Consider the following 24,454-nt stretch of genomic DNA (forward strand, 5'->3'; position numbering starts at 1 on the left):
TAACATTTATCTCGGGGAGGGGAACAATTGGGCTCTTTAGTGCCTGTTTTCTAGGCATTTTGAGGCCTCTTATACCATAAAAATGCCATCCATGATGTAGGCTGCAACATGGGTAAAAGAAGAAACAGAATGGTATCTTGAGAAAAACTAGTTTAGCAGATAAAATTTTTTTCAAATCCTGCAAGATGAGGTGTTTGCTAAATGAAGCTGTGATGTGTGAATAAGGCATTGTGGCTGGACCTTAACGTCTGCCAGGAAGAAAGCCTTTGGGTGGAATTTTCCCAGAATTCCACTAAGTGTGGTAGCGGGCGTGCAAAATGGAGTCCTACCCAGTGACGAAAATGGCAGGTTTTCACGCCGTATCGTCCCAAGCCCACCTCATTATTTATTCACTCTCGTGAAACACGCCGTTTCCATGGTGAGCAGGCTCTCATTTGCCCACCTGCCAACACCCCACTGTTGCATCACACCGGCCACCATCTTTAAAAGGCAGCCGTCAGCAAAGCACTCATTGCCACCAGCTTATCACCACTGCCCGGGAGACATGGCCAGCAAAGGAAAAAAGGCTGCAGCCCCCCCGGCTTCAACGATGGGTCCCTCGAGTGATGCTGGATGCCATGGAGGCCTGCCGGGATATGTTCTACTCCCACTCTGGCCACAGAATGGGCAGCAAAGTCACCAACCCAGCTTCGGAGGCAGTGGGAGTGGTGGTCAGCGCAAGTGCCCTGCAGAGGAGGACAGCCACCCAGTGGCACAAAAGGATGAAGGATCTCCTCCATTCTGCCAGGGTAAATCACTCTTTTCATCACTCCCAACTCTCTCACTCTTAAACCCATCGCACATCCACAGGGCCCTCGCTCACTGCCAGTACAAGAGATTCACCATTCACTCTTTCACACACACCATCATTGTCCTCCTCCCATCCATGGGACCACTCATCAACGACACAGGCTAGGCATACTTATCATCTGGCCCGGCAGGTGTCCTGATACACTCTCCTCATCTCCATCCTGCTTGACTGGCACCACATCGACAAACATTCGCTCACTCCACCACCAACGCACATTGGCAGCTGTGTGTACCATCTACAAGATACATTGCAGGGATTCACCAAGGCTCCTTAGACAGCACCTTCCAAACCCACGATCACTACCATCTAGAAGGACAAGGGCAGCAGATAGATGGGAACATCACCACCTGGAATTCCCCTCCAAGTCACTCACCATCCTGAATTGGAAATATATCGCTATTCTTTCACTGTCACTGGGTCAAAATCCTGGAACTCCCATCTTAACAACACTGTGCGTGTACCGACATCACATGGACTGCAGCAGTTCAAGAAGGCAGCTCACCACCACCTTCTCAAGGGCAACTAGGGATGGGCAATAAATGCTGGCCCAGCCAGCGAAGCCCACATTCCGTGAACGAATCAGGGGGAAAAAAAGGACAGACTGGCACACAACAGGAGGGTAAGGTTGCAGACAGGTGGAGGGATGCTGGAGATGAAAGTTCTGACAGAATTCAAAAACAGAGCTATCCAGCTGGCTGGTGATGATCGGGACTGGTCCTGTGTTGACAGTGAGGTCGGTGCTGCTCTACCAAGTCAGGACCCAGCAATGTAATATCCATCAGACAACCATGTCGTGAGTGATGTGTCCCCATTCACAGGCCACTGCCATGCACTAATTATTTCCCCTGGCACTCGCAGGCACATCTGCCAAACAGCCGACAGAGTCCATGGCCCAGGGCTTCCAATCAAGCCCCGAAGAAACCTCGAGGAATCTAAATGCACCCTCCCTGAAGATCTGTCACAGCGCTCACCCACACCCTCCACCAACGCAGAGACACACACCTCAGTGGGACCTAGTTTTATAGAAGCCTCAGGATCACAATCTGGTGAGCACATCGCACTTTCTGATTGACAGCAGGCAGAAGCAGGGACTTCCCAGGCCCCCTGCACTTGGAAGACTGCTGGAGGCCAAAACATTGCTGAGTCCGAGTCAGATGACGAGCCTCTGGACTTGGTCATGTCACAGTTGCTGGAGCTGCAAAGGCAAGCTCGGGAACATCAGGAAGGGATGCCCGCTGCACTCCTCAGATTGCAAGGCACAAGGAGCAGTTCATCTGTCTTCAGGCTGGAGTGATTGCGCATTTCAATGCCACGACTGAGGTCAACACTGGCAAGATGGTGGCCGCCATGGAGACCTTGGTCCAGGATGTCACTCCTGCACTGCTGTGCGGGCTGAACTCCATCGCTGACGCCATAGTTGGCCTCCAACAGTGTATATACGAGAGGGGCGCTGGGCAGCTCGATCTCATTCCAGCTACCCCTACCGCTCACGGAGTCAGCCAGGGGCCTTCGGGCACCCATAGGGAGGAGGATCAGCAAGTGCACTCTCCGGGGTCAACCACCCAGGTGACACTGGGAGTGACCGGCCCATTCAAATCCCCTCTTCCTGTGACCTCTGCAGCTCCAGCTTCACAGGTCGAGGAGGGTGCCACTGCCACACAGTAGGACCCTGAAAGCAGGCCAGGGCCCTCCAGAGGATGCCTGCCAAAATCATCACAGACAGGGTATCACAGTCAGCAGGCTGCCTCCACCTCTGCTGTGGATGTCTGGCGAGTACCAAGGCATAGCAGTAGGGTTAGGGCAGTTAAGGAAAAGTAGTTGCACAGCCTGGGCACGGGTGTTAATCACTTGTACATAAAGTTCACTATTGTTAATAAACTCCTTAGAATGTCTCCCTGCCTGTGGCTCCTTGTTCTGATAAGCATTGTTCTTGTCACTCAGATGTGAAACCTTTCTGCACAAGATAAAGGCAGGTGTCTCAGTCCAGGGCCCCTTCCCTGTGCAGCCTTTAGACTACAGTGACAGTCCAGCCTCACACTCCCTGGAAACATTACTGATGCCTGCACCTCGACGGTGCTGCTCATTGCTGCTAGAATGTAGTGGGCAGAGGTCTCTCATTCTCGGTATGATCTCAGCACCTTTAAGGTGGGGCTGGCCCCCATCACACCAGCATCTGTGACCAGTGATGCTGTGCACCAGCTCCTGAGGTGCTGAAGGCGGACACAGCATCAGATGCATTTAAAGTCTCATGGCTGTGTCTGAGATGGCCCTGATTATGGAGCACAATCAAGCTGCCCTCAGCCAGACAGGAGTCAGACATTCTCTGTGAAAATCTATGGAGTGTCCGCACTGCATGTTGCCGTCGTTGGCATCCTCCTGTGATTAAGTGACTATTATGGTCTCCACTGCATCTCCATGATGGGAGCATTCTCAGAGGGTATTCGCGCTGCGATAAGCTAGATTGGAGTCAAACGTTCACAACTGCGATGTGAGGATCTATGGGGATACCTCGCTGCATGTCGTCATCATCCTCCACAAATCTGGCTGCTATGAGGACCTCCTGAGTGCATCTGTCCCATCTAGCCAGTGCAAGAGCCTCATCCCCATCATCATCACCACCAAGGACCCCCTCACCCTCATCCCCGTCGGCATGTTCTCATCGGAGGAGACGTGCTGCTTCTCTCCCCGTTGCAGTGCCAGGTTGTAAAGGGCGCAGCAGACGACGATGATGCATGACACCCTCTGCGGACTGTGGTGCAGGGCTCCACCAGACTGGTCCAGGCACCGGAACCACATCTTCAGTATCCCGATGGTTTGCTCCACCAAGTTGCGAGTTGCAGCATGAGCCTCATTATAGCGTCGCTCTGCTGCAGTCTGAGGCCGCCACACAGGTGTCATCAGTCACAGCCTCTGCGGGTAGCCCTTGTATCCATTGAGTCAACCCTGCAGCCTCTGTGGACCCTGGAAGACTGCAGGGATCTGCGAGCGACTCAGGATGTAGGCGTCGTGCACACTCCCTGGAAAATGTGCACACACCTGCAGGATGTGTTTCTGGTGGTCGCATACCAGCTGCACGTTCAGTGAGTGGAAGCCCTTGCGGTTGATGAAGTCCACTCGTGTGTAGCGATGGAGACCTGAGCGCCACATGAGTGCAGTCAATCACACCCTGCACCTGTGGGAATCCCAAGATCAGGGCGAATCCAATGGCCCTTGCATCCTGGCTGTCCTGGCCCTGGGTGAAATGCACAAAGTTGTGTGCCATGGAGAAGGTGGCATCCGTGACCTCATGGAAGCATTTGTGAGTGGCGGATTGTGAAATCCCACAGAGGTCACCTGTGGAGCCCTGAAAGGAGCCACTGGCATAGAAATTGAATGCCACGGTCACTTTTATGCCCTCCATGTCCCCTTGGCGCCAAGTCCTGCAGTAAGTGGCAGATGTGAGCCACCAGGTCCCAAGACATGCGCAGTCTTCGGCGACACTGCTTCTCAGTAATCTGCAGGAATGGCAGATGACGTCTATAGACCCTGGGTCACTAGGCGCCGACCAGCCACGGCTCGCTGTCGCTCCTGGGCAGCTTGTGCGGGAGACCCTGCTGCCCCTTCTTCATGAGGTTGCTGCTCCTGCCTTTGTGCAGCCAGGTCCCTCAGTCGCTCACTCCTCAGTCTTCCACAGTCTCTGTAGGCCATCAGGCATACAGCTAGGTCACCAGGATCCATGATCCCGATGTGGTCCTCCTGCAGCATAAAAAGAAAGGGACGTGGTTATCATGGCTGTACTTAGCACCTTTCCTGGCCCTGTGTGACTGCCCCTTAATGCTTCCTGGAGAGTGCTAGTCACCCCTTGGATGGCCAGAGATGAGTGCGCTGCACGGCTGCCCTGTTGACCTGTGACATAGGGGACACTGGTCCAAACCAGGATGCTGAGATTGCAAGGGGCTGTGAGTGCCTCCAGCAGAGACTGCTACATGGGCAGTTGGTGAGGAGATTGTACTAAGCGTGCAGTCCAACTGCTCCGCTGTCCAATCAAGTTGTGGTGCACTCCAAGTCTGTGCCGGGTGGGCAGGAAGATATGGAACAATTGGTGGCCCTTTAATGCCTTCACGTTGCTTGTATGGGTGGGCAGGCTAGGAACCCGACCCCAATCATATCACAGTGGCTGCGCCTGATCTGCCTCAGTTTCAGAGGCATGGTCAGTTTATACAGGTGTCCCTAATGTGTGGCCACTTTTCCTCGCTTACCCTGCCCCCCCACCTCGATTGCCTGTGCGCGGGATGCAGCACCACTTGACCACCGCCGCCACCCCCTCCCCACCCCACCGACAATGGACGCTTCCAAGGCTGGCCAGCACTTGCCCCCACCCCCCGGCGCCCCTGAGGCCTATGAACAACAGGCGCGCTTTGGAGAACGCTACTGCTCACTCACTTCCGTTCCGCCAAGTGCATGTCAGTTGTGTGCTGTTGTAAAACACATCGGCGTGCTTTCCTGCCAACATGGCTGGATGATATGGTGGGGTGGCCTTATAACTATATGCTGATGTATTACAATTAGCTCCCCACTGACCAATGGCAGCAAACGTGGCCCACCATCGAATGCTGAGCAAATGATTGCGACCTGCCTTTGCCATCATGAAGCAGGTCGCACCATATTTTCCACGCATGCCACCTATCATGCCCGCTGCCAACGAGCTTGGAAAATTCCGCCCTTTGGCTCTGGAAGTTTAAAAGGCTAAAGCGTTATAAAATGCAATTTTCAATTAAAAACCATACAGGTGGGGAGTGACGAGACAAAGGCAATGCCCAAAAATGACTTGGACTCTGGAGCCGATGTGGGAAAATTACTGAAGAAGTGCTGTGTGAAGTCAAGTAGCAAAAGGAAGCCAATGAAGTGAAAGGAGGCAGGTTCAAGTCTGCTACATGTGGAAGGGTAGAGAAGGACACATTTTGTGCTTTGACCATCAGTGCACTGAATGCATGCTTATAGCTGTCATAATCTACTAGTAAATTGCTCGCTTTGCTGAAAGAAGAAATGAAGGATTTTAACCTCACTCTTTTTGACATTACTCATGTGAAATGAAAACATCCATCTTCTTCTGACAACAAACACACACACACACACACACACACTCTTTCGATGAGAAGTGGTGCCTGGTAGACTATCGTGAAAGGGTAACACTCGTGCAGCTAACAACCACTGGCAACATGTGGAACAAGCGGATAATGTCAAACAGCGCGTAACTCTGCCATTTTGCAGCTCCACACTGCAGCCTCTCTTAACCTGGACAGTAGAACATAACATGAAACAACAAGACAGACCCAAACCAACACTAAAATCAATGACTTGCAGCTTTGTTGCTGGATTGTTTCCTCTAGATATTGTTACAATTCTAAGCATTTTAGGTGCTTTCCTGTATTTGTTTATAGTTTCAGTAGTCTATAGCAAGTGATATGGTTGGTGCGAAACTACTTTTTTTGTGATTTTTAAAGGCCTGTGCATAAGCCATCTATAGACGTGTCGCCTAGTAGGGTTTTGAGCATGAGTGGGAGAATGAGTGGAGGTCATACAGAGTATGAGAAGCTGCTGGAAGAGGGAGGAGGAGGAGGAGAGGAAGAAGTGCTCTTAGTAATACAAGATATCTCTCCTTCTTGTGACCTCTTCCACCAAGAATTCCAGTGCAGAATGCAAAAGCCTTGATGCGCACTCTTTCCTATGGTCAGCCTTTGTTGATTCCTCCACAGCACAATATTCAGAATGAGCTCAGCATTATCAGCAACCACAATCCACCTCTCCTTTTAAGAGCTGTAATCTATCACTAAGTAGTGCTAGGCAATCATGACAATCACAACTCTTTTGATTCATGCAGCTAATCAACAGCATGGGCAGTAATGACTGCACACAGTAATCATAGAAATGAACAGGCAGCACAAAGTTGGTGCCCTGCCTGCATTACAATCAATAGTTGCAAGTTAATTGTGCCTCACAATCCTTGCATCCGTTTTTTGGGTTATTCAATTTAAAACCCGACCGCTTGAACATGGCTAAAAGTCACTTCTAACCAATCGAGTTTAAACTGTTTCCACATCGGAAAATCTAGGCTCTGGTGTCAGCATCAAGCACTCAGGAGAGGTGCAGTGAGCAATTGAGTAAAACGTTCTCCACTGAGGTCCATTCTGACCAGTGTGACACCTCAATTTCTCATTCACCTGAGATTGCCAACTGGTTCCTTTGTAGGGAAAATCTACAGAAACTCATATCAAATAATTATTTCAGAAAATAAACCTTTGTCCCATAATCATATTTGATTCCAATCCGGGTCCCAGAAATAAAAGAAAATTTTCTCAACAACTATTCCACTCGTGCCTTTAGCTGTAATTCTAATCAATAATTGAATAGTTATGGTGACCCTTAAAGCTTGGCAGCCTTTGATCCTGGCTTAAATAAGCAACAGGAACCACCGAGTGGCTTCAGTGTTGACCCTACCCGGGCTGCTGGAGTTGGGTCACCTAAGTTACATCAGCAGGACAGATGCCTGAGTTGCTAGCTGTGAATCCTGACTGTCTACCCTGATGGAAACAATATAAATGCTACTTCTGGGGACCTTTAAGGAGATAAGCTAATATAGTTCATTACCCCCACCACCGACGCAGTGGCAGCAGTGTGTACCATCTACAAGATGCACTGCAGGAACTCCCCAAATTTCCTTAGACAGCAAACTCACGACTGCTACCATCTAGAAGGAAAAGGCCTCAGACACATGGGAACACCACCACCTGGAAGTTCCCCTCCAAGTCACTCACCATCCTGACTTGGAAATATATCGCTGTTGCTTCACTTTCGATCAAAATCCTGACAACTCCCTCCCTAACAGCACTGTGGGTGTACCTACATCACATGGACTGCAGCGGTTCAAGAAGGCAGCTCACCACCACCTTCTCAAGGGCAATTAGGGATGAGCAATAAATGCTGGCCTAGCCAGTGACGCCCATATCCCATGAATGAACAAAAACAATTGCCCATCTGCCATCCCTTTATAAAGGGGCCAAGAAAAAGTGTACAATCCTAAAATCTTTGGAACTCTAGCCTATGTTCATATAAGATATTTAAAGACAGTTTAGAGTTCTGACTCATGAAGCAAACAATCCTCACGACTCTCTGGGGATAGTACGCTGTAATATCAAGCCCCACTGTTCCCCGAGCCATGACAAATGTGAAAAGTTTGACCAAACCACCAGATTGCCCCAATTCTACCTGTTTAATTTAAGTTAACAGAATACAAGCACCAGGTTTGTAAACTAAATAAGTGAATAACTGTTTATTGACCAAATTGTCTTTAACTAGTGGCACAAGAAAGAAATCCGGGTTAACGCCTAACACCAAAACTTAAACTCTATCCTACTCTTAAATCCCTATACACACACACACACACACACAAGACACATAAGACACACAAAACATGGATTTTAAGGGTGGGACAAAACAGTTCAATAACACCAATCCGGAGTACAGGATTCGATGAGTTGATTTTGATCGATGTCTTCCAAATTCCTTTCAGTTCTTTTTGATGACACGAGGTGGTCTTCCAGCAGTTTCAATATTTAGTTCACTGGTTGAGCACTTGCCTTTCAATGTCTCTAATAGTGGTTTTCCCCTTTTCCTCTTGACAGGGGTTTCCTCAGAGAGAGAGCAGGTTATAGAGATATGAGAAAGAGATTTTGGATGTTTTCTCTTTGGAGGCTTACTGCTGCCCTGCTCTTCACACAAAACTTTGATTACCTGGTCAGGAGCCAATTAAAATGCTGCTGTTAGGCTGCTCCCTTGGTCCAGGACTCCTTTCCAGCACCATCCTGTCTTTCATGGCAGACTCTGTTCCAGGACTGCAGCATTGGATATATATCTCATCCTGTTCCAGTGGACGTGCCTTTCAACCTGCAGCCATTGTAATTCCAATCCACAGTCCAACAGAAAATAAAAAGATATGTTCTTCACAACAGTTCAACTGAAATAAAAAGATATCTTCCTTACACAATGCAAAACAAAGGTATCTGGAAAACTCAGAATCATACCTTACAGATCAGGTCCCAGACACCACCATCAACATCCCTGGGTATGTCCTGTTCCACCGACAGGACAAACACAGCAGAGGTGGCAACACAGTGGTATACAGTCAAGAGGGAGTTGCCCTGGGAGTCCTCAACATCGACTCCAGACCCCATGAATTCTCATGGCATCAGGTCAAACATGGGAAAGGAAACCTCCTGCTGATTACCACATACCGACCCCCTCCACCCCCTCAACTGATGAATTGAACAATGGTGAGTGGGGGGTCGGAGGCTGCCTGGGGCTTTGCAAAATCTTAGGGCCACCCTCCAATGGACCCAGGGGGCCACTTAAGGAGGGACTCCCACCTGTCACCTGCTGGGCTGGGCTGCTTGCCATGAGCCTCTCCTGCCACAGGATTTTAACTGGCAGCAGCAAATTCACTCCCTTAAGTGGGAATTAATTGCCCACTTAATGGTCTTTTACGGATAGTCAGCCCTGATTTCTCCTCTCACCACCTGTCTGTAAACAGGGAGGTGTTTTGATTGCTTCCCTCCTTTATAAGTGGTGGCGTATTTCCCAATCACTCAGTTTTGGTGTGATCCATTTTTCTATTAATGACCCCACAGCATACTTGAGGTGGGATGAACTCAAAGGATTAGTTTATTTGCACACACTGAAACTCAAGGAGGGTAGCAACTTTTACTATACAAGTGCAAAGGAGGCAAAGAGGGATAGAGAAAAGAAGATTTGCAGGGCAAAGACCACAGAGAAAAGAGCTATTGTTTCACATGAGTCCAGGCTCCAGAATCAAAGTCCAATTAGGTAGTCCTTCATGGAGGTCGGCAGGCGGAAAACCTATGCTGTATAATTCACTTTTCCAATGGAGTTGACTTCACACAAAGAGCTACACATGCAGAGGTGAACCAGTCTTGTAGGCAATAGTACAGCAGTTCCAGTCAAAACAGTGTAGATGGGGTCAGGTATGCAATCCAGGCAGCATCCCTTTACTATAGCTGCTGCTTGTAGATGGTAAAATGGCAGACAGAGTTTTGAAATACAGCAAGGCAATATAAGTGGTTCCACCAGCTAGAGATTCTGGTTACATGCTCCCACCTCTTCACAGTGGCTTTGGCAAAGGGTTTGTACCCCCCGTCTGGATCCCCAATATGGTTAAATGTTCCAACCATTAAGAATTGGAAGGAAGGTTGCAGGGTCCTTTGCCCTGGGTTAGGAAATACAGATTGTCTTTGTATAGTTCCCTTTGAATTTTGGTCTATGCAGCTCACAATGGGTCATTAGTGTCTCTTCAGAGATAATGAGATGTTAGATCCTTCAAAACTGCCAGGTAGCTCCTTTTGTTCAGGGGTCACAGACAGACATAGCCTCAGCCATTTTAAAAGGCCTTTGTCCAGTTTTCAGACTTTTTAGAAATTAGCCATGAGGATTATCTATTTATAGTTTATAAAAATATATAATGAGAGGTCTTAGTCCCCTGATAGGCCTCAGTTGGTCCAATAGTGGGCAGGCCGCCTGACACCACCCCCACTGCTGGTATAATTGCGATGGGGCAGGGGCGGGCAGGTAGATGGTAGGCAGGCCGCCTGCTGGATTAAACAAGGCCCCTGCCTTCAAGCCCGTCAGAGGGGCTGTGTGAAGTTCAAGCCAGTGTTTCTGTTTGCCTGCTATGAAGTCCACATACTCTCCCTGTAGGGGCACATGCCAGTAACCTAATTCCAGAGAACTGAGGTGGAGCTTGGCAACAACCAAGGGCTTAAGACTGTCCCTGTGTGCAAGAGGAGTTTAATCAACTAAACCCTGCATGACATCCTAGCACAGAGCATGTATAACCTATCAATGTTGTGTCCCACTATAACTATCCTACTTGTTAAAGTGTTGAGATATGGAGTTATCTGGGGCTAAGCATGAAGAATTTCAGTTGCTGCTGACAGGTCTGTCTTCCATATCCCATTAATGAACCAAATTGAATAGTCAAGTGTCAACAGGACCCTAGAGCAGTGATCTCAATACTTTTGCTTCTGAGGCCTCCTTTCCATGTTATAAAAAACCACAAAGCCCTTTAACACTCAAGTATTTTTTTTGTATAAAAATTAGTTATACAATTAATCATGTATTTTTTATTTCTTTTAATATGAAACTTATTGCTGGTGCTGGGACCAGATGGAGGCTCAAGTGAGGGGAATGGGCACGACAGCTAGGTCTGGAGGAGAGGAATGAGTACCAGATCAAGTTCCCTATTTCAGAGAATGAATAGAATATGCAGCACAAAAACAGGCCATTCAGCCCGCTATGGACAGGAAGAGATGTGGGATAATTTTCCCCCTTTTTTTCACCCCATGGCCGATTGCAAAAGATGTAATTTTGAGAAGGAGTGTTTTTCCTCATTTTAATGCTGTGACTTTAAAGAACAGGCACAAAACAGTCTTTCTTGTAAGTTTAAATCAAAAGAAAGGATAAGCGTTTATTTCTCAGCAGCCTTTGCTGCCAACATGGTGCATGTGCAGTTGTACCAACGTGATGTCATTGCAAGCAGTGGAGATCAGAACTCTACTCATTCCCCCAACCTCTGTGTAATACTCAACCTCTCCATTTAGTTTCTTATTTTTTTAGGCAAAATTCAAACTCTCAGCAATCCAACCAATGACAGCTGAGACCTACTGTCTCTGTTTTTTTAAATATAAAAGTCTGATAATCGGCAGCTTCTTCAGGACACAGGAGAAAAGGGGAGAGATTTGAATGAGAATGTCTTGGTGGTGGGGAGAAAAGAATTCTTAATTTTATCTTCTGGTGTATCATAGGAAAACCTGTGTGAAAATCTGCAGAGGAATTACAGCATTGCTCCAAAACAGCAAGAGTGCGCCCGGCACTTTTGCTAATGCAACAGAAAATCGGGCACTCTGACCTCCATACCTAATTTTCCGATCTACACTATCATCCAACGAAACTGTGTACCATGATAATCGGCCTCTTGTTTTCTTTGTGTATTCTTTTACCATGTTTCAAAAAAGGCTTAAAAAATTTTAAAAGTTGGTTTTCTGCACCTGTGCAGACAAGCGTTATGTGAAAATGGGTATTGGCGGCCACCTTGCATTGGTAGGAGACAGTGTTACTTCCCTCCGCCCAAAATGTAATTGCAGCAACACTCACTCCTCACACACATACACACACACAAACAGATGTAACATGCACTTAAATTACTTGAAGGGAAATAGAAACATAGAAAATAGAAATAGTAACTTCTTTACACATTCCTTAAGATGGTGATTGAAACGTTGCAAGCCTGGCGGATTCTTTCTTGGTTCATTGAAGACATAGAACTTTGGAAGTTTCTGGCTTTTCAATCGAAGTTGTGTCTGAGCTTCTGAAGTGAAGGAATATAATTTTGCAAGTAAAACAAATAAGCCCCAACTGTCTGCATGAGGTGACTTCTGAGGCAGCATCCTCCTTTGTGCTGGGTGAGAAATGACTTCCCTCTAGTCTTCATATTCCAGACTGACATGTTGGGCTACCCTTGTGGATTAATAAGTTATTGGCTCTTTCTCCAGCCAGCTTCAGTCATGTGACAATAGTATCAATGTATGCCATTGTCTACACAATGGGTTTGATGGCAGATGCAATTGACACAATGGGGAGTGAATAATATCCCATGAACATTCCAACTATGATTAGCCTCCTGAAGTGTCTTTATTTGAAATTCCACCTTCATGGGGCCAGCCAGTCAGGCAGCCATTGTAATTCTAACTTTCTCACATTGAAATGGTGAGGGATAGTCAATGAGCACCTGGGAAGGCCGTTGCATTTTAAGCAACTTCCCAGGAATATGTTCAGACATATCTGACTCTGTACAGAAACCTCAAAAGAAAGGTACCTGACTCTCTGGAGTCCATTTTGTGACGGTACAGTGTCCATATTCCATGATGCTTTTTAAAAGTGAAGTGTCCATGTCCCAGTAAGCTTTAAAGGCATATGATGTGTCCATTACAAGCCCAATTAGCCTGTGCTGGGGTTTATACTCCACACAAGTCTCCTCCCATTTAATTACTTCAGTTCAGTTTTTCAGCATATCTTTCTATTCCTTTTTCTCTCTTTCTTTAGAAGCTATTTGCCTCAACCACTTCCATTGGGAGTCACAAGACAAAAACTCAGCATTTCAAAACCAAATACTTGGCAAATTGCCAAATGTCTCTGGTAGAATGTGTAATTTGCATATATAATAAAGAAAATACTTATATTAAATTTATATGTCAATAGACAAAAGATTGAAATTAAAATAGACCTAACTGAACCATTGCATTTAATTTTGTCAGGGAAGTCATTGTTAAAACAAACGTTAAGATATGTAGAATTAAGACAATTTTTCAGTTATTCATTCTCATGATTAAAAAAACTTCTAATAGCACGTCAGAATAATTTATCATCTGAGCTATATTAGTAACAATAATGGCCGCAGCCATAAAACCTGTTTCCTTGAATCAAAGGGATTATCTTTAACCGTGGTGTAGCTAAACCACTTGAACAAGTTTATTTAGAGTACAATTATATTTTTTGTTAAAATAATCATTAAAAAACATAAGGTGCAGAATAATGATTACTCTGTTATCCCCACTATAAAATCATTGTTCTTTCTTTTCTTGACTTAATTTTGTTTTAGGATTTTTTTCATGTTAATACGATAAGGCTGGAAGCCACAAATGAGATGTTAAAGATCCACATGGAGCTCCGGAGCGGCAGGTTGTGGAATGCTCCCTGCCTGTTGTTCTATTAAGGATGATTTGGCAGTGGGTGGTGGGGGCAGTCTTAATGCTGCTGCCCCAATCAGAGGGCCGACAGTTCTGCCGTCTTGGTAGCCCCACTGGGACAGCTGTGAGCTGCTAAGGCAGGTTGGGTGCCATGGGAGCACCTCAACCTGGAGGTGCACTAGGGGGCCTTTGGGGACGTGGATACAACCATATAGTAATCCAAAAGTCCTCATGTAAGCTGCACACAAGTCAGTCCCTTTAAGTTATCACACATGCACAGCCATGAAAAAAGGATAGGGACTTAGATAAATAGTCCATATATTCCAAAAAAAATTAGAGGGTACATTTCACCTGAGAGTGGGCACTTGATCAATACTTAGGTGAGGGGTGCAGTGCTGTGTAGCTACTGCAACCCTTCTTGTGCTTGTGTGAGCAGTGAAGCTCATGTTACTGGCCATTGGCTGAATTGAAAGTTCATGACACTCAAGCGCTTGTTTAAAAATTCATCAGAGAGAGAAGCGAGAGAAGCAAGAGACAGATTATGCAAGGGTCACATTCTACACATCCTCTGGATGGCTGGCGAATCCTGTGAATCCTTCATCTGGATTGTCAGATGAGAACCCTGTCCTATCCAACATCATGCCCTGCTAACCCATCACTCTACGTTCACGGACCGACTTTGGCTGCCAGTTCCCTATACCTTAAAATTCTCATCCTTGTGTTTAGACCATTTAATTTCTCCTCACTATCTCTGTAACAATATCCAGCTTCACAACCCACCACGTACTCTGCATTCCTCTAGCTCCGGCTCCTGTGCACCCCTGCCCCCATTGCCCAACTATTGTCCAAGATGGAGGAAGGAACAGATATACAGATGGGGTGGATGCATGGAAATGGGGTTTGGAGCATATAGTGATTTAAACATGAGGTTGAGAATTTTAAATGAGGTGTTGGAAGACTGGGAGCCTAAGTCAGTCAGACAGGGTAATGGATGAGTGGGACATGATTTGGGAGAAGATACAGACAGCAGAGTTTTGGCATATAGTCTGGGGATGACTAAACAAAGATTATACTGGTCCAAAATAAAGCAAAATTCCTCCTACTGACAGTACATTCTGAGGAAGCTAGCGGGCACTAGGATCAAGCAAACAGCTGGTTTCCCCTTCCACCTGAAATAACATCCCTGTATCCCACCCACATACCCCTACCTTTAACCATTAATTTGTTTTGGACAAACTGAAAGAGCCTTTATTGTTTATAGTAAGTGAACAGGATGGAGAAAAACAAATCACAGTTTGGAACACAGAGCAAAGTGGTGGCCTTGCGTGACAAGTGGCAGGATTTACTCTGTGGGCATTAGGACATTGGTGTCAGGCTCAAATGGGGGTCAGAAGCCCACAGCATTTGGGAAACAGTTACTCAATGGGATTTTCCCAGAGAAACCAATTGATGACCAGAGGGTGGGGTCACCAGCCAATTAAAGAAAGCAGGTGGTCTTTCAAAGGGCCAGTTAAACGCCTTCCAGCTTGAAAGCAGCAGCAGGTTGCATTAAGAAGTAGGTGAGGGAGGGGAAGTTTCAAAATCTAGGCATCCTCTCTACAACCTTTTTAAAATGAAACTAAGAAAAGGCATTTGCAGCCAGGTGAGGTGAGAGTGGCTGCACTTGACATCAAGGCAACATTTGATTGAGGGTGGCATCACAGAGTCCTAGCAAAACTGAAATCAAGGGCAATTGGGGGAAAACTCTCTCCTGGTTGGAGTCATACCTAGCATACACCCTCTATACTGTTGCCTCCAGGCAGCTAACCTGGCCCTGCCTGATGCTGGGGATGGAGGCTGAATGAAAAATCCCAGTTGGCCTCCTGTAATTGGACTCAATGAGCCCCGTCGCCTCCCATCCACCCTGCGCAAAAATGGCTACGGGTTAGCGTGGAGCTGGGGAACTGGCTCACTGGTCCATGGTGCTATATTTAGCACCTCCCTGCCTCTGATCCTGGCCCCGGCAGTTGCTAAAAATCAAACCTCAGCAGTATTTCAAAAGTCAAATATCAGAAAATATAGTTTTGAAAATATAGTAAATTTTTACTATGAGAAAAACATAGGCATAATGCACAAGGCACGTTGATTATTTTTGTTGGACCTCCTGGAATCTGTTCACAGGCCTCTAGGAGACTGTGGACCCCTGAATGAGAACTCTAGCCCTAGATTACTACAGAGCTGCCTGGTTCAACTATCAGTTCAGTAAGTTTGCCAACTAAGTTCTGGCTAATGTGTTTGCCACCATATTCAGCAAGTCCCAAATGGATGATCCATCTCCTAAGGCCCCCATCATCACAGAAGCAAATTTTCAACCAATTTGATTCACTCCAAATGATATCAAGAAACACTAGAGTGCACTGGATACAGCAAAAGCACAACATCCCAGCTCCAGAACTAGCTGCACCCCTAGCCAAGTTGTTCCAGTAAAGCTATAACAATGGCATCTACCTGACAATGTGGAAAATTGCTCAGGTATGGCTTCTTCACAAGAAGCAGGGCAAATCCAATCCAGTGCAAGTCAGCCACTTACCCTCTCAGCCTTCTCATTCTACTTCCAGTCATCAGAAAAGTGATGGAAGGGCTCATTGACAGTGCTACCAAACGGCATTTACACAGCAACAACCTGTTCACTGATGCTCAGTTTGCATCTCACCAGGGCCCCTCAGCTCCAGATCTCATTACTTGGTAAAAACATAAACAAAGAGTTGAACTCCAGGGATGAGGTGAGATCGGCTACCCTTGACATTGAGGCAGCAGTTGACCAAGTGTGGCATCAAGGAACCTGAGCAAAATTGAAGTCAATGAGGATTGGGGGAAAACTCTCAACAGATTTGAGTCATGCCTAGCACAAAGGAACATGGTTGTGGTTGTTGGAGGCCAATCATTTCAGCACAAGGCTATTGCAGCAGGGGTTCCTCAGGAAGTGTTCCAGGCCCAACCATCTTCAGCTTCTTCATCAATGACCTTTCCTCCATCATAAGGTCAGAAGTGGAGAAATTCACTGGTGATTACATAGTTGTCAGTTCCATTCGCAATTCCTCAAATACTGACGCATTTCATGCAGCAAAACTTGGACACTATTCAGGCTTAGGCTGACCAGTGGAAAACAACATTGCTCCAACAAGAGGGAGTCAAACTGCTTTGCCTTGATCTTCACTGGCATTACCATCTATACATATCACACCACCAACATCCTGGGGGTTCCCAGGGGTCAGAAACCTTACTGGAGCAGTTATATGAATACTGTGGCTACAAGAGCAGGTCAGAGGCTGGGAATTCTACAGTTAGTAACTCACCTCCTGACTCCCCAAAGCCTGTCCACCATCTACAAGGCACAACTCAGGGTTGTGATGGAATACTCTCCACTTGCCTGGATGAGTACAACTCTTGCAACATCATCCAGGACAAAGCAGCTTGCTTGATAGACACCCCATCCACCACCTTAAAAATTCACTCCCTCAACTCTACTCCCTCCACATGGGTGTGCCTTTGTCCTGTTTCACTCTTAGGTTGATATGTATTCTTATTGACTCTTCCAAAGTGGTTTGACACACAGAGTGTTTTGCTGGCCATTTCAGACAGCAATTTACCACATTGACATGGGTCTGGAGTCACATGTAGGCCAGACCTTTTAAGGCTGGCAGATTTATTTCCCTAACGGACATTAGTGAACTAGATGGGTTTTTATGAGAATATGATAGTTTCATAGTCACCATTACTGATATCAGCTTTTAAATCCAGATTCATTTAATTGAATTTCAATTCTCCAGCTGACATGCTACGGGTTCAACTCATGTGTCCGGTGTATTAGTCTGGGCCTCTGGATTACTAATCCAATAACATGGTTTGCCATGTTTTACTACCATTTGCTTCGAAAAGTTTCTTCAAGCTGCAGGTTCTAAAGTAAAACCTTTCCATAGTGTTGTCTGGTTTGGGCATGTTACCCAGGATGCAAAGGAAATGCAAGTCACAGGATGGTGGGGGGTTCCAACACCATTGTATTATTTTAATATACAGTAATGTACTCCCAATAGCATCTGTGAACATATATAATGAAGACTCCAGGTTGCAGCCATTATGGGATGGAAAACTGACTGAAATAGGTCCTGGCCCCAGAATCTATTCACAAAATGGATAGCATGTTACAAAGGAAATTGAATATAAATGAGAACTATATTTAAATCAATGATCTAGTTCCAGAGCAGTGCTGACGGAGAATAAGACATTGAATTAAGACCTTGTCAGCTTATACAGGTGGGTCAAAGATCCCACACAATAACTCTGAGAATGGGGAATACTGATCAATGTTCTGTCATTAATCCCATCTGTAGTTTGTTGAACCTTGCTGTGCACAAATTGTCTGCTGTGCTTGTCTATGCAATAACAGTGATAACACTTCCAAAAGTAATTCATTTTTGTGAGGCTTTTTGGAACATCCCAAAACTGTGCTGAGGCATTATATAAATGCAGAGGATTGTTGGCATACATGGAGGCAACATTTAAAGGAAGATTTATGGTTGCGAATGCAAAGCAATGTGACGCACACTAGGAAAGTGAAAATGCAACATTGGTGTTAATTCATTGTGATAGAAATGTAAACGGGGATCATAATAAATACAGATGGGAATCATTGATGATGGCCACCAGGAAATGAACACCAGTAACAATTTCAATCCGGCCATTCATGTATTATTCATGTCCAGGTTGAATTACTGGTGAATACTTTATATAGTACACAATGCTTAGAAATCACTGGTTCACAGAAATCAACAGCAAATCCTCAATTGTCACGCTTCAGGAATCATTACTGGGCGAGGTAACAAGTGAATGAGGCACTTAAAGGAAAGAACATATGTACAGAGAGAGTAGTAATTGTACTCATATCAGTACCTGTCATGTCTGGAGCTTTACTTTTGAACAAATCGCAACCTTCTTCATAGCGTAGATGCATACTTGGAGCACATGAAGAAAGAATAAGATTTCTGTTTTTAACCTCTGAGGATTAGGTTCTGATTACTGTTCTCTGTCTGCTGTGCAAAGACAGCGGCATTGCAACATTTACATAAACAACACAGGAAATTGGTCATTCACTGTTGCTATAGTAACACTGGGGAAATCCATTTTATTAAAGTCCACTGTGCCCCTCATAGAAACATTGCAAACAAAAACCTGGAATAATAGAACTAGATTGGGTGCAAATGAATAGTATTGTACAATAAATCAGAGTTTTAACATGAGCAGCCTTTGTTGCTGATGCTGGTCTGGTAGCCTTGATCTGGGAACACCCCTTCATACCAGCAGCTGGGAAGAATATAAAAGTCACAAAGAGATTTCTGTTGGTGGGGGAAGGGGGAAGTAAGCCCTCAGAATGATTTTATCTTTTGTTTAGTATTTCAGTCTAAGGTTAAATCCCCAGTTACTTCAACTAGTGCTTCAGGAGAAGCTCAGAGAGCAGCCCAGAGCATTGCTAGTAGTGGAATCTCTGCAGAAGAGCAAGTATTAAGCTGCTGAGAGCAATAGTTGTAAGGAAGGGAGCACAAGGCACACAGAGAGAAGGGCTAAATGAGAGAGAGAGAGACAGAGGAGGGGAAGTTACAGCAGCTAGAAAGGGGAGGAAGTGGGAGATCTGCTGCTTCCTGTAGACAGAATGATGATTGAAGACAAAGCTGGGTGTGGACTCGTCTCTCAGGGCTGCTGCTTACACAGCTGGTAAGCTTGGATTCTCCTGCATATTTAACCTATTTTAAGAAGAGAAGAGTGAATATCTGCTTTCAGTTTGCTGTACAAGGTAAATTTGCCTTTTTCCTCCTTGTTTTTAATCTTACACTGAATAATTGTATTGATTAATGTATTTTTTTGCCCAAACAGACTTGGTTTGCATACAGTACTGTTATGAGTCTGTAAAATTGTTAAAGATTTGAACTGATATTATCAACAACTGTGGAATAATTGTTATTGGCTAGGTTAGTAATTGGTGTTAGGAAAAGGCAGTGCTTTTAATCTGAAAGCTTGTGGAAAACAAATGTGTAGCTGGAACAAGGAGAAGGCTAGCTCTTTGCTGTGGAGGAGGATAGAATGATTTAAATGTAACTAATTTAGTGAGGTTGAGAATTTGTACTTTATCACTAAATACTGCTTGCAAATGTTATACAAAAGAACACACAGCAACAGTCAGTAACGAGCTCTGCTCTTCTGATAACCACATAAGCCACAAAGGAGCCTGTGTGCATTTTGCTGTATAAATGTATTTTCGTATTCAAATTCTAATTGTAGTTAAATGTCTGTATTTATAAAAATCATTCTCTAAACCAATAAAGACAAAGAACTAAAACAGCAGAATGAAAGCAAATTTTTCATTTTGCAATTACTTCTGAAAGCTGTTGAGATGACTACACAGGGCAGTGCAAAAACAACACTCAAACCGTTTTTTTAATATATCATAGTATCTGCATGGAGGAGTCCATCAAATAGAAAAAGGTGTTGATTTGGTTGCCAGTAATAGCATTTAATTAGTAACTATGAATGCTATTTTTGAATACTGTGATGTCACATGACTTATTTATACTGCACCTCCTCCATTTTATTGAAGAAAATGTAGACACTTCAAAATGCAGATTAACTCAGACTGATTCATACATAGCTGCATGCTACATTGATGCCTTTTGAATTCTATAGGGCTGTGAACTGTAACATATTAACTTGACATTGAGGAATGGATGGTTTTGATATCAATATCAGTCAAATAATGTGAAATAAAAAGAGAAAATGCCAGTAGGTCAGGTAGCATCTGTGGAGAGGCAGAGTTGAGATTTCAAGTATATGATCTCTCATCAGAACTTCTGTTGAAAGGTCACGGAACTGAAACATTTACTATGTGTTTCTCTCCACAGATGCTGCCTGACTTCCTGAATATTTCCAGCATGTTTTTGGGTTTTTTTTTAGGTTTCCAGCATCTGCAGTATTTTGCTGTTGTATTGAAGTCAAATAATGTGTTCTGATTACTTAACTGAATATTCACACCCAATGAGATTTTTACATACCTATTAGCGTGCTCTATTGCATGTTATAGATTGTACATTACCCAAACATCTGAATAAGTAAATAGCAAATATTGTGGACAAACTTGTATCAAAATAACATCTGCTTTATAGATTCACTAATTGTCTTTTATTGTTGTGTAATTTGAGACTCATTTAATCAATTGGTCCTGCATTCAGGCTTAATGTGCACTGGGGATTGTAACTGTTGCACAAATGAGAATCATTTGGGAAATCATACACAACAGTCTCTGAAAGTTTACAGCCCAATGAGGTTTCCACTGCCCCTCCCAATCTGAGAGCGAAATTTTCTGCTGCCTATTACAATAATGGACACTTCAGAGTCAAATTTCAGTTTTAGACAGTACATTTCCTACTAGCAGTCTGTTACACGGGAACATTAGTGAAATCCAATAGGCGTTTGATTTTAATAACATTTAAATCAGTCATTAAGTTTTTGCCTACTGTCAGTTGTTCTTTACTGATATTTAGAAATGTTAACTGGACTAAATTACTGACCAACACCAGGGATTAATGTAATCTTTTATGTTGTATTGTTAACTGAATTATGAATCCCTTAATTAAACTGGAGAGCTTCTTTCATTGTCACAAGGAAGTTCAATCTGATGTAAGTACCAAAACAAGAAGCCTACAGCAATGGCCTCCCATTGTCCAACAATAGGTCATTTTGTATTGATAAATAAGTCAACATCAGATGTTTGAATTGAATTAGAAATGATCACAACAGTCCATTTATAGACGTATAACTGTTGCCTTTGGATTAGATGATATAAAGAGATTGGCACAGCACTGTACTGTAGAAACTGGTACCACCATTACTCATTCTTTCATTTCCATTCTCAACTACAATACAGTATTTGTTCATAATCGGAATTATAGACATTGAAGAATAAGATGGACATTAGAATATGGTACCATGTTGTAATAGTTTAGTATGTAGCATGACAAATTAAATGCATTATATTTTTTGATTATAAAACAAATGTGTTTAAGAAGAGCTTAGACCTCCTAAGTAGGTCTTTCTACCCGAATTCAGAAATTACTGTGGCACAAATAGACTTTTTGTAATGGCAATAAGAGACACTGCAATACACAGGATTACATAGGATATATGGCACAGAAACAGATCATGTGGCCCAACCAGTCCGTTTTGGTGTTTATGGTCCACTTGAGCCTCCTCCCAAATTTCCACATTTAAATTTATCGTTGCAACTCTCTTCCCTTCTCCCTCATGCTTGTCTAGCTTCCGCTTAAATGTGTCAATACTATTTGCTTTAACCACTCCATGGTAGCAGGTTCCACATTCTCACCACTCTTTGGATAAAGAAGTTTCTCCTGAATTCCCTATTAGATTTCTTGGTGACTATCTTACATTGATGGCCTCTATATTATACTGTTCCCTACAAGTGGAAACATTCTATCTGCATCCACTCTATCAAAACCTTACACAATTTTAGACCTCTATTAGGTTGACTCTCACCCTATTTTCAAGAGAGATGAGACCCTGTCTATTCATCCTTTCCTGATATGTATACCTACTCATTTCTGGTCTTATCCTTATAAATCTTCCTTGCACCCTGCACAGTGCCTCTATATCCTTTTGATAATATGGTGACCCGAATTCACTATACTTTTAAGTGTGGTCTAACCAAGATTCGATACTGGTTTAGCATAGCCTCCCTACTTTTCTACCCTTCTAGAAATAAAGCTGAGTGCTTGGTTTGCTTTTTTTTATGGCCTTGCTGACCTGTGGCACAAATTTTAGTGATTGGTGTGTTTGTACTCTTTGTTTCTCTACCCCACCTAGACTTGCACCTTCCAAGTAATAAATGACTTCCCTATTCTTCCCACTAAAATGTACAACTCACATTTATCTGTGTTGAACTTCATTTGACAATTATTTGCACATCCCACAAGTTTATTAAGGTCCTCCTGTAATTTGTTGCAGTCCTCCTCAGTATTCACTCTTTCTTCCCCACAGCCCAATTTGGTGTCACCTGCAAATTTAGAAATTGTGTTTTTGATTCCAAAGTCCAAATCTTTAATGTAAGTTGTGAACAGCCGTGATCCCAGCACTGATCCTTGTGGGACACCACTTATCATCTTCTGTCACTCTCTGCTTTCTGTCTTGTAGCCAGCTGGCAATCCATTCTGCCACGGGTCCCCTGGCTCCACATTCTCTGACCTTATTCATTAGTCTATTATGAAACACTTTATGGAAGGTCTTTTAAAAATCCAGATAAATTACATGTGCTACATTATCATTGCCTACTTTCTCTGTTATCTACTTGAAAAATTCAGTAAGGTTGATCAAGTATGATTTTCCCTTTTAAATTCCATGGGCAGGACTTTTAGGTCAGCGGGTGGGCGCGATCGGCTGGCCTGGGATTGGCCAGCGAACTGACCGCCGACCGCGTTCGGCCCCCGATTGCGATTTCACGCTGGCTGACCAGTTAACGGCCAGCCAGTGTGAAGTATGCGCTGAAATGCTCAGCGCTGCTGAGGTGGGGGCAGGAGGAGGGGGTGGGGCGCTGATGTAAGTGTGGGCATGGACGAGCGCTGAATAAAAGCTCCCTGAAGGCAGAGAACTGCCTCAGGGAGCTGAAGACTTGAGAACAATTAAATAAAGCTTTTAAAATCATGGAAAAAATGTCCAAGCATCACAATCAGTCACCTGAACATATATATGATAAAAATGCTGTCCATAGATTTTTATTTTTTTTATTTAGTAACGGAAACCTCAACCCGTCCTTGGTTGAGGTTTCATGAAAAATGTAAAGTCCGCCTGGCCGATTCGCCCGTCCGCCAACCATAAGGTTGGACGGGCCACGAAAAATCAGAAACAGTTGCAATTTTAATTACACTAACTGGCCTCTTAATTGTCGGCGGGTGCAGTTCTGACTTTAGTGTGCAGCGGCTCACCAAAATATCGTGCAAGCGCAGAATGACGTTGGGACGCTCGTGCGATTTCGCGTCCGATCAGGTCGGGCGCCCATCCGTACACTGCCTTAAAATTGCTGTGCCATGCTGATTATTCATCATTATACTTCTTCTCTAGATGTTCCTCTATTCTCTCCTTTGGGATTCCATTAATTTTCTATAGTTCCTGGATAACCAGGGACAATTTTCTACACCATTAAGCTGAAAATGAGCAGTTCTAAGTAAGATGGTCCCCACAAATAGCAATTATCTAAAATTTTATTACATTAAAACGGTCTGACATTTTGACAGAAAATGTCATGGTTAATGTGGTATTTCATGATTCTTAGCATTACTAATATGTCAAAATACAGAATAATGATTATGGTATCAGAAAAAGTGATATGTTTGTCTGATTCTATTTCTTTTGTTCCACTTGAAAGTTGATGAGGTCTAAAGGGACTCCAAGATATGTCAATATCCATTCTGTGTATATACGTTTAAAGTTTAACTATGTGAAAATCACTATTTTGGGGGCTGAACATGTTTGGTGCTTGGGGTTGGGATGAATATCACGGGAGGTTTGGACACAATGAAATGTTGGGCAACAAGGGAAGGCTGGATAACGGCGGGAGGATTTGGACTTGAGGGGAGAATCAGATACCGCAAGGGGGAAGTGAATTGGACATCATGGGGATTGGACGATTTCCAGGGGTCTGATCACGTGAAGGTAAACTTGTAGGGCTTGAGGGAAACATTCCTGCCCCTCCACAGTCCACAGGCAATGCAATAAA

At 44.4% G+C, this 24,454-nt stretch overlaps 1 protein-coding gene across 2 annotated transcripts in view; it reads left to right on the top strand.

Moving 5' to 3' along the window:
• Positions 1 to 19,105: 19,105 nt before the first annotated feature.
• Positions 19,106 to 24,454, top strand: part of LOC144693128 (guanine nucleotide-binding protein G(I)/G(S)/G(O) subunit gamma-2) — an 85,060-nt gene continuing 79,711 nt past the window's right edge. Inside the window, exon 1 of one of the 2 annotated variants that reach the window (XM_078562571.1) lies at positions 19,106 to 19,471. The gene's annotated coding sequence lies outside the window, so the exon portion shown is untranslated. The remainder of the gene's footprint in view (positions 19,472 to 24,454) is intronic. The other variant, XM_078562574.1, reaches the window with a different exon arrangement.

This window comes from Cetorhinus maximus, chromosome 18, assembly GCF_964194155.1.
Source record: "Cetorhinus maximus chromosome 18, sCetMax3.hap1.1, whole genome shotgun sequence".
NCBI lineage: Eukaryota > Metazoa > Chordata > Chondrichthyes > Lamniformes > Cetorhinidae > Cetorhinus > Cetorhinus maximus.